An 11,150-nucleotide genomic window follows, 5' to 3' on the forward strand; every position below is an offset into this window, starting at 1 on the left:
GGACGCGCTGGAGACGGCGAATCGACGGCGATGGTGGTCGGAGCCCGAGGAGGAAGACGATGGCGACGGCGGCTCCACAGGGCGTCCGGCGTCTTGTGGCTTGACGAGGAGGTAGAGGGGGTCGCGGCGGAGCTGGGGAGCGTGTCGGGGAGGCGAGGGGAGGCCGGTGGCGGCGGCTATGGCGAACGGCGGCGACGGGTGCGTTCGAACACGGGAGAGAGAGAGCGAGGGAGAGGAGAGGAAGAACCGAGGGAGAGTGAGAGAGTACGGGGGGGCGTGGCGTCGTTCCAGGCCATCCAGACGAGGAGGGGAGGGGCAGGCAGGCAGGCGAGCTGGTGGCGTGGCGCGGTGGCGCGCGCGCGCGCCGGGCACACTCCCCTCCCTCTGTCGAGGACGAAGACGACAGAGGAGGAGGCGGGCTGGGCCGCCTGCTGGCTGGGCCGGACAGCTACTGCTGGGCCGCACAGGGAGGAGCCCAGGTAAGCTTCTCCTTTTATTTATTTTTGTTTTTCTAATTTCTGTCATTTGTTTTGATTTAAATAAAATATTAAATCATTTTATAACCTTATGCCAATTTTTGCAGGAGCTAGATATATTATTCCAGAGCTCCCCAACAGGTGGCATAATTTTTGGACATATATTAATATATATAACTAATATATTTCCAATGCAAATATTTATGCATTAATTCCAAATGCCCAAAATAAATACCTATGAGCTCTTAAAAATATTGGTTTGATTTTTATCTCTGTCCAATATTTTCAGAGAGCAACATGAGCATTTTCTTGGACCCTTTTGGAGAAATTGTTATTTGGGTCATTTTCAAAAATGATTCTGAGGGTTTCACAAATCCCCATTTCAAATTAAATGGAATTTTAAACATGATGCACACACTCTGATGCATGACTAGCTAGGGTGTGACAACTCACCCCCACTCAAAAGAATCTCGTCCCGAGATTTGGGTTCCTCCGGGAAGAAGGCGGGATACTCGAGTCGAAGACGATCCTCCCTTTCCCAAGTTGCTTCATCCTCAGAATGGTGCGACCATTGTACTTTGAGAAACTTGATGTTATGACGTCGGGTGGTACGTTCGTCCTGATCGAGGATACGAATGGGGTACTCTCGATATGTAAGATTATCTTGGAGATCAAGCGTTTCGTGGTCCACTCCACGGATAGGATCCGAGAAGCAACACCTGAGTTGAGAAACGTGGAAGACATCGTGGACTCTGGAGAGGTGCGGAGGTAGTTCCAACTGGTAGGCAACTTCTCCTCGTTTGGCAAGAATGCGAAAAGGTCCAATGTAACGAGGAGCCAATTTGCCTTTGATACCGAAACGATGGGTTCCCTTCAGAGGGGTGACCCGAAGATAAGCCTTCTCGTCAACCTCGAAAGTCATAGCCTTATGTTTTCGGTCATATTGACTCTTTTGACGAGATTGGGCTGTTTTCAACTTTTCACGAACGATACGAACTTGTTCTTCTGCTTCCTGAATCATATCCGGGCCAAAGAATTGTCTTTCCCCGGTCTCTGACCAGTTAAGGGGTGTTCGACACCGTCGTCCATAGAGAACTTCAAAAGGGGCTTTACCCAAGCTAGACTGATAACTGTTGTTGTAAGCGAATTCGGCAAATGGAAGGCACTTCTCCTAGTTCATTCCGAATGAGATAACAGAGGCTCGAAGCATGTCTTCTAGAATCTGGTTGACGCGTTCCACTTGACCACTCGACTGAGGGTGGAAAGCGGTGCTAAAGGAGAGACGGGTTCCCATAGCATTTTGGAAACTTTCCCAAAATCGAGAGGTGAAAAGACTTCCTCGATCCGAGTTAATTTCCAAAGGAACACCATGGAGAGACACTATACGGGAGATGTATAAGTCGGCCAGTTGACTAGCGGTTATACTCTCACGAACAGGTAAGAAATGGGCTACTTTGGAAAGACGATCGACAACGACGAAGATAGCATTATTCCCTCTCTTGGTCCTGGGAAAACCGGTAATGAAATCCATACCAATTTTATCCCATTTCCATTCAGGAATAGCTAAGGGTTGAAGGGTGCCAGCAGGCCGTTGATGCTCTGCTTTTACACGATGACAGACGTCGCAATTAGCAATATACTGAGCAATTTCTCTCTTCATCCTAGTCCACCAGAACCTCTGGCGTAGGTCCTGATACATCTTAGTACTACCGGGATGAATGGTGAGAGGGGATTCATGAGCTTCCTTAAGGATCAACTGCCGTAGATGCTGGTTCTTGGGAACCACTAGACGGTTCTCAAAGTACACAACACCATGATCATTTGTGGAGAAACAACTAGCACCTCCGCTAGCAATGTTCTCTTTGATTTTAGATATCCCCTTATCTCGCTTTTGGGCAGCGATGATTTGATCCGTAAGAGTAGGTTTTGCTACCAAGGTGGAAAGAAAACCTTGAGGAACAATGTGAAGGTTAAGCTTCCGAAATTCCTCATGGAGAAGCGGTTGACTTTGTTGTAACATCAGGTTGTTACAATAAGATTTACGACTTAGCGCATCAGCCATGACGTTGGCTTTCCCTGGGGTGTAGGTTATTCCTAAATCGAAGTCTGTGATCAACTCAACCCAACGTCTTTGCCTGAGATTCAAATCCGGTTGGGTGAAAATGTACTTCAGACTTTGGTGATCAGTGAATATTTCGCAACGATTACCGAGGAGGTAATGTCGCCAGGTCTTAAGTGCATAGACTACGGCTGCAAGCTCTAGATCATGAGTAGGATAATTCTCCTCATGTGGGTGCAATTGCCGTGAAGCGTAGGCAATTACGTGTCGATCTTGCATGAGAATGCAACCTAGTCCTTGTCGTGAGGCGTCGCAGTAGATAACAAAGTCCTTGGAGAAGTCTGGCGGTACCAGTACGGGAGCAGAGGTCAGGCGTCTTTTCAGTTCCTGAAAGCTGTGCTCACATTGTGGAGTCCATTCGAACTTCTTATCTTTCTTGAGGAGTTCGGTTAGAGGTTTAGCAACCTTGGAGAAGTTCTCGACAAAGCGACGACAATAGCTCGCTAAGCCCAGAAAACTCCGAACTTGCTTGACCGATTCGGGTGGAGTCCAATTAAGGACGGCTTGAACTCGCTCAGGGTTAACAGCAATACCTTTACCAGATATTACATGACCCAGATAGGTCACTTCTGACAACCAAAATTCACATTTGGAAAACTTGGCATAAAGGCGGTGCTCTCGAAGTTTCTTCAACACTAGCCTTAGATGTTCGGCATGTTCTTCCTCGTTCTTGGAGTAGATGAGTATATCATCGAGATAAACTACGACGAATTTATCCAAATACTCCATGAAGATTGAGTTCATTAACCGAGAGAAGGTGGCTGGAGCGTTGGTTAAGCCGAAGGACATGACGGTGTACTCGTATTGGCCATAACGAGTAACAAAGGCCATTTTAGGAATGTCCCCGTTTCTGATTTTGATTTGATGGTAGCCCAACCTCAAATCCATCTTGGAGAAGACTGAGGATCCAGCGAGCTGATCATACAGGTCGTTGATCCTGGGGAGCGGATATTTGTTCTTGATTGTGACCAAATTGACAGGTCGGTAATCTACAACCATCCGGTCCGTACCATCCTTCTTCTTGACGAATAGGACGGGGCAAGCCCACGGAGATGAACTAGGGCGGATGAAACCCTTTTTCAAGGACTCATCGAGTTGTTTCTTAAGCTCGGCTAGTTCTAGTGGTGCCATCTTATAAGGTCTTCTAGCAATCGGAACGGTTCCTGGGATGAGGTCTATTACGAACTCAACATCCCTGTCAGGTGGAACACCTGGCAATTCCTCTGGGAAGACATCCGGGAAGTCACGGACTACCGGAACGTCCTCAAGATCTGGCAAAGGGCTGGCGTTAAGAGAATATAATTGTCGCTTGGCTATTCGGGTTAAGACATTGACTATCTTCCCCGAAGGATGGGTGAGTTGAACAGTCCTAGAGAAGCAATCAATTTGGGCATGATGAGCCGACATCCAGTCCATACCCAGAATGATATTAATATCTGAAGATTTAAGGGCTATCAATGATGCAAGAAAAACAAGTCTGTCGACTTGGATTTCATTTCCATAACTTACCCTAGAGGTCTGCCATCTAGACCCGGGAGTAGAAATTTCCATAGTGGATGGCATGTCACAGAATGCAGTGTTATGCAAACGAGCATAGTTCTCGGATATAAATGAATGAGAGGCTCCTGTATCGAAAAGAACAGATGCCGGGTGGCAATTAACAAGGAGCGTACCGAGAACGACGTTGGGATCCTCTTGAGCTTCTTCGGCCGAGATACAGTTGACATGGCCACGTGAGGCGGTGGCCGGCTTGGCGTGGAACACTTTCCCTGTCGGCTTGCCACGGCCAACAGCTTTAGCAGATTGGTTGGGGTTGGTCTGGGGACACTCACGCATATAGTGGCCAGATTCCCCACACTTGAAACAAGTCACGGAACTGGTATGTGGAGGAGCATTGTTGGTTGGACCCCCATAGGGCTTGGCCGGTGCAGACTGTTGAACAGGGCGAGGCGCCTGGAAAGATGGCCTCAGTGTGAACCTGGGTGGCAGGGTGGTGTTGGGCACCCACACGCGGCGCTTCTGAGGACCAGCACCGGACGAGGAACCCATGTCACGGCCATGCTTGCGTGTTGCGTCATAGTCAGTCTGACCAGTTTCAGCACTGATGGCTTTGTTGACAAGTTTCTGAAAAGATGTGCACTCATGCAGACGGAGGTCACGGCGAAGCTCAGGACTAAGTCCCTTACGGAACCTTGCTTGCTTCTTGGCATCAGTAGACACTTCCTCAGTTGCATATCGTGCGAGGTTACCAAACTCCCTGCTGTAAGCATCCACAGAAAGTCGGCCTTGGGTGAAATTGCAAAATTCCTCACGTTTACGGTCCATGAGACCCTCCGGAATGTGATGTTCACGGAAAGCCTCACTGAATTCAGCCCAAGTAGTGACATGGCCCGCTGGGCGCATAGCTCCATAATTTTCCCACCATAGACTGGCGGGGCCTTCAAGATGATATGCAGCAAAGGTGACCTTGTCAGCCTCCGCTACCCGCGCGGAACGCAGTTTGTGAGAGATACTGCGAAGCCAGTCATCAGCGTCGAGAGGCTCGACGGAGTGGTGGAACGTGGGTGGATGTAATTTGATAAAATCACTGAGTGACACCACGTTAGTCCTCTGATGGTGTGCTGTGTTCTGTTCAATACGCTCCAACAAACGGTTGGTCTCCCGCTTGTTTCTCTTAGCTTCCATCATAACCTCGGCTAGGGAAGGAGGATGAGGCAGATTTGCATCCCTGACTTCACTGCCTTCTGCCTGCTCTTGAGGAGCAGGGTTAGTGCGCGTGTTGACCATCCTAGGTAAACAAGACAATGATTTAGTCAGGATGATAAAATTCCGACATAGGATATAGAATGTAAGGAATAACTTGAAATGCAAGATGATCATCCGTATGACATGGTAAATACAGAAACTGCTTCTTTATTCCATCGTCATACACACCATACAGGGTTTAGTACAAGACCAAACAAAGTACTATTACGGTGAAAAGAGGATTACATCTCATCGGAGGCATTCCAAGCTCCTATACATTATTTTTCTACTCCTCCGGAAAGAGTACAAACTAGGTCATATCCCACGAGTCACACGGGACGATAGATGACACAGCTAGTGCGAACTAGTGATACTACCACTAACTCAGACCGATCCGTAGTAGTCTTCGTAGAAGTCACCTCCATAGCCTGGAAGCTCAACATGATCATCCGGAAACAGACGATCTCGCGGAGCTTGTGGACCATAGGGGCTAGGATGAGGTCTTGGACCAACAGACGATGGCCTGCGGGGACCGCGAGGTGGGGTGATGCCTCCTACATCACGCCAACCCATCACGTCTGGCAGAGCAGATCTCATAGGATAGATATCGCGCAAATCTGAATATCCAGCTTGCACCGCCGGTGCAAACCGAGTCAATGTGGCCCAGTGGTCAGCACGGGTATTGAAGAGCTCTAACCTCAAAGCCCGATTTTCACGGTCCTTATCCTCGAGCATCTCAGCAGTGGTGCGAGTCCGTGAATCCTCTTGGGTGGGGTCAGCATAGATAGCCTGGAGATAACCTTGTGCTCCCGGAAGTGATCCTGGCATATACCGGAAATCAGAGTCCCGAAATAGTCCAGATCTGACTCGCATGATGGTCATCATAGAGTAGGCGGCATCCTGCACAGCCATCTCAATAGTAACCCCGAGTCCATAGGAGCAGTGAAGGGGCTCGGTGGATCCAGGATAAGATGGAAATATCCTAACAGTGCAGAGATACTGGCTTTGATTGAAGTCCCGAAATTGCTCTTCGACCGTGTACTCAGGATACCAGCGGTATCCAGCCTCAGTCATTACCCTGACCAACTTGGCAGTATGGCCGGGTACATCTAGGCATCGAGTCAGGCGAACCACTTGATTGAGGTCGCGAGTGGCCATCTGAAAGCACAATCATAATGCAAAGGCATTAGAATTTCTAGCAAAATTTCGGCAGCATAACAGCTGTAAATGCTCAAGAAGGATTTTGAGACATTTGACAAAGGATTTCATACACACTCAACATCATCATATCAAATTCTGAGTCCATCCTAGCAACATAATATGGTAGAAGAACTGAACTAGGCTTGTATCCATCATACCTATAAGGTACTACTGATTAGTAACACGTGATCCTGATAGAGAGAATAGATCCTAATTCCTTAACCCCCGGTGGAAGAATAGACTGACCCAGATCAGAATGTCATTAGATAAAGGAGTAAAAAAGAGCCTTACGTTCCAACCCACAAACAATTCCCCTACATATAACTAAAGAATTTCTAGACTCAACATCGACCAGTTTGGCTTGGAGAACCTACAGGCAGTCCGGCTCTGATGCCAACGCTGTCAGGACCCCGACTCGATGTCACATCGATCTAGCCGGTAACACCTCATATCACTTTGCGGCCTCACGCACGGTATCCCCACGGGTGTCGCCTTACCTTTGCCCGGGACCGTTTGCGCCTTTTGGCTCACGTATATGATAGTGTCGCTAGCATCCATATGATAAGGAGCCCGGGCTGACATGACTAGTCGTAAACCCAAAGTGGCACAGACTTACAGGGACAGGCATCCATGACCCAGCTTCGAACGTGTCGGTCATCAGCAAGTGGGTCCGGGCTGTAGCACTGGGCTAGCAGGACTCCGGTAAACCGGGCTGTAGCGGGCTAACAGGACTCCGGTACTCAATGCATGACATTTCCCCGAAGGGACAGACACAGGAACGAAGAAGGACACATGCCGGCCAGCCTAAGTGTTCCAGAGCAGTAGCAAGCTACCATGGCTCAGCGGTAACACTAGGAGACATTTCCCGGTAAGAGAGGCTACTAAAGATAAACAACTAGGTAGTCAGATCCGACACATACCAAGCATTTCAATCATACACACAATATGCTCGATATGTGCAAATACAACGAAGCATCACAACATGACTCTACGACACAAGTACTTTATTTAAGGCTCAGTGAGCCATACATAACATACACAAAGGTACGGGTCTCACGACCCAACATTCAAGTCATACAGTCATACAAACCAGCAGCGGAAGTAACTTGTCTGAGTACAGACAACTAGTAAAATAAAAGAGACTTGGAAAGCCTAGCTATACTACATGGTCCTTCACAAGCTCAGGGTCACCACCTGGGCCTTTAGCCTACTCGTTGATGTCAACGTCTACATAGAACCCATCAGAAGGGGTTGCAGCGTCTTCTGTAAAATGTAAATTATAGCAACATGAGTACAAAGGTACTCAGCAAAACTTACATCAGATCCTACATACATGCATATTATCAAGAAGGGTTGGTGGAGTTATTGCAGCAAGCCAGCTTTGACTCTTGGCTAGACTATCCTACGATACTCCAACATGAAATGGTTTTGCGCACACGAGTCCACTACTCACCACTCCAATACACTACCGAGGATCCACCTCCGTCTCCCTATGGAAGAGCCATCCTCGGCACTCACACTTATCTTGAGGCTTTTAGCAGTTTCCATTTACTTGTCTATGAACTGTATAGGCAACCAAGTAGTCCTTTACCGCGGACGCGGCTATTCGAATAGATCATGTTAACCCTGCAGGGGTGTACTTCTTCATACACGCTCTCACCAATTACCGTCGTTTACACGACATGTACTCGACAACCTTCAAGCGGAAGCCCAACGTGGGTGTCGGCCACGACCTACCTAATCACCTAAGCCTCCAGTCCAGGTTTATCGCCTATTCAGGTTCCATCCGCAGGGAGTCCGGCCGAGGTTTCCCATACGGCCCCGAACGATGTGAACAGGGTTCCCGAGATACCTAACGGGTATTCGGTACACCCGGCCACGTACCTACCGCATCACAGCCCACCCCTACGGTCAGCGCTGTCCACGGCCTCCAATAGGCTACAAACACCAGAAACTAGTTGCAACTCCTGGACGGAGAACTAGGGTGAATAAGAAGCCGAGAGGGTCCATTGGTTTCGGGCCCAATGCATGGTAGTAGCTGTATCTGAAATCACACATACAGATCTCAGTGCTTAAGGTCGGCTTCAATGAAACAACCCACCATGTACTCCTACATGGCCTCTCATCGATACCTTTACCAAATCGTGTTCACCACACCACTCTCATTGCCGACATAATCATTTCACTCTAGCCCATCACCCAGATGAACCAGACCTGACACGACTCTAAGCATAGCAGGCATAGCAAGGTAGGAACAACACATACATATGGCTCATACAACTCCTACACATGCTAGTGGGTTTCATCTAGTTACTGTGGCAATGACAGGTCATGCAGAGGAAATGGGTTCAACTACCGTAGCACACAGTAGTTTGAAACACATTGTCTTAATGTAGTAAAAGAGAGCAGGAGCGAGAACATGGGATTGTATCGATATGATCAAATGGTTAGTTGCTTGCCTGATGGGTCGATGCACTGATACAGTTCTTCGTTAGGGTAATCACGGTACTCCTCGGAGGCAGAACCTGTCGCAAAGGACACCGATACACAACCATCACCAAACAATGTGCAACAATATGATGCATGCATGAAACATGGCAATATGAGTGTGCTGGGCTAATGCAACTAAGACCAGAAGGGTTTGAACCAATTTGAATCAAAGATTAAAATTCAAACTCAAACATGGCCTTTTAAAGTGCTTTTCCTTGTTCTGCATTAAACATCAAGTTAACTTGTTTAGTCATGCATGAAAATAGTACAGATGGATAGATTGGATTTTTCTGATCATTTTTCATATATAATTTGCCTGATTTGGAGTTACAGAATAAAAGTTATGAATTTTTGAAGTTTAAATAATATTCTGGAATTTCCTGATTTAATTAAATCCAGAAATATATATATTGCGCCAGCATGACGTCAGCACGACGTCAGCGGTCAACTGCGGCTGGCTGGGGTCAAACCTGACGTGTGGGGCCCACACGTCAGTGACAGGGGGGTTAAACAGGGGTTAATTTAATCCTAATTAAGGGTTAGTGGCGCTGGGGCCCACTGGTCAGTGTCAGGGGGGGTTAATTAACAGTGATTAGCGCTAATCTAACCACCTGGCCGACGGGGCCCACGCGTCAGTGACTCTGGGGGGGTCAAACCCCAGGTCAAACAGGTCAAACCCGCCGGCAGTTAGTCGCCGGCGAGGTCCGCGGCGTACCAGTGCCTCGGGTTTCCTCTGTGGTGCTCCAAACGGCGTGCGGCTAGGTGCGTTGGAAAGCCAGCTCGATGGCGCATCGGGCGGTGGCCGTGGCTGGGCCTGGGGTGGCCGGAGTCGACGGCGGCGAGCTCGGCTGCGGCCGCCGGGGTTCGGTCGTGCACGGGAACGTGGTTGGAGCTCGAAGGCGAGCCAAGCAAGGCGCTAGGGATGCTCTACGGGGCCTTACGGACTCGTTGGACTCGCCGGGGTGACCAAATGGTCACCGGAGCTGCGTCGACGGCGAGCTCGGCGATGGCGGAGGTTCGGCCATGGTGGGAAACGGGGTTACGGCGCGGGAACGAGGGGGAAAAGAGGGGGAAACGGTGGCGGAGCTCACCGCGGTTGCAGTGGGCGTCGAAGCGGGCTCGGGGACGCGCTGGAGACGGCGAATCGACGGCGATGGTGGTCGGAGCCTGAGGAGGAAGACGATGGCGACGGCGGCTCCACAGGGCGTCCGGCGTCTTGTGGCTTGACGAGGAGGTAGAGGGGGTCGCGGCGGAGCTGGGGAGCGTGTCGGGGAGGCGAGGGGAGGCCGGTGGCGGCGGCTCTGGCGAACGGCGGCGACGGTGCGTTCGGACACGGGAGAGAGAGAGCGAGGGAGAGGAGAGGAAGAACCGGGGGAGAGTGAGAGAGTACGGGGGGGCGTGGCGTCGTTCCAGGCCATCCAGACGAGGAGGGGAGGGGCAGGCAGGCAGGCGAGCTGGTGGCGTGGCGCGGTGGCGCGCGCGCGCGCCGGGCACACTCCCCTCCCTCTGTCGAGGACGAAGACGACAGAGGAGGGAGGCGGGCTGGGCCGCCTGCTGGCTGGGCCGGCCAGCTGCTGCTGGGCTGCACAGGGAGGAGCCCCAGGTAAGCTTCTCCTTTTATTTATTTCTGTTTTCTAATTTCTGACATTTGTTTTGATTTAAATAAAATATTAAATCATTTTATTATCTTATGCCAATTTTTGTAGGAGCTAGATATATTATTCCAGAGCTCCCCAACAGGTGGCATAATTTTTGGACATAAATTAATATATATAACTAATATATTTCCAATGCAAATATTTATGCATTAATTCCAAATGCCCAAAATAAATACCTATGAGCTCTTAAAAATATTGGTTTGATTTTTATCTCTGTCCAATATTTTCAGAGAGCAACATGAGCATTTTCTTGGACCCTTTTGGAGAAATTTTTATTTGGGTCATTTTCAAAAATGATTCTGAGGGTTTCACAAATCCCCATTTCAAGTTTCAGATGAAAGAGTAAACATGATGCAACACTCTAATGCATGACTAGCTAGGGTGTGACAACTCACCCCCACTCAAAAGAATCTCGTCCCGAGATTTGGGTTCCTCCGGGAAGAAGGTGGGATACTCGAGTCG

The sequence above is a fragment of the Triticum dicoccoides genome, chromosome 1B, assembly GCF_002162155.2.
Source record: "Triticum dicoccoides isolate Atlit2015 ecotype Zavitan chromosome 1B, WEW_v2.0, whole genome shotgun sequence".
Lineage (NCBI taxonomy): Eukaryota > Viridiplantae > Streptophyta > Magnoliopsida > Poales > Poaceae > Triticum > Triticum dicoccoides.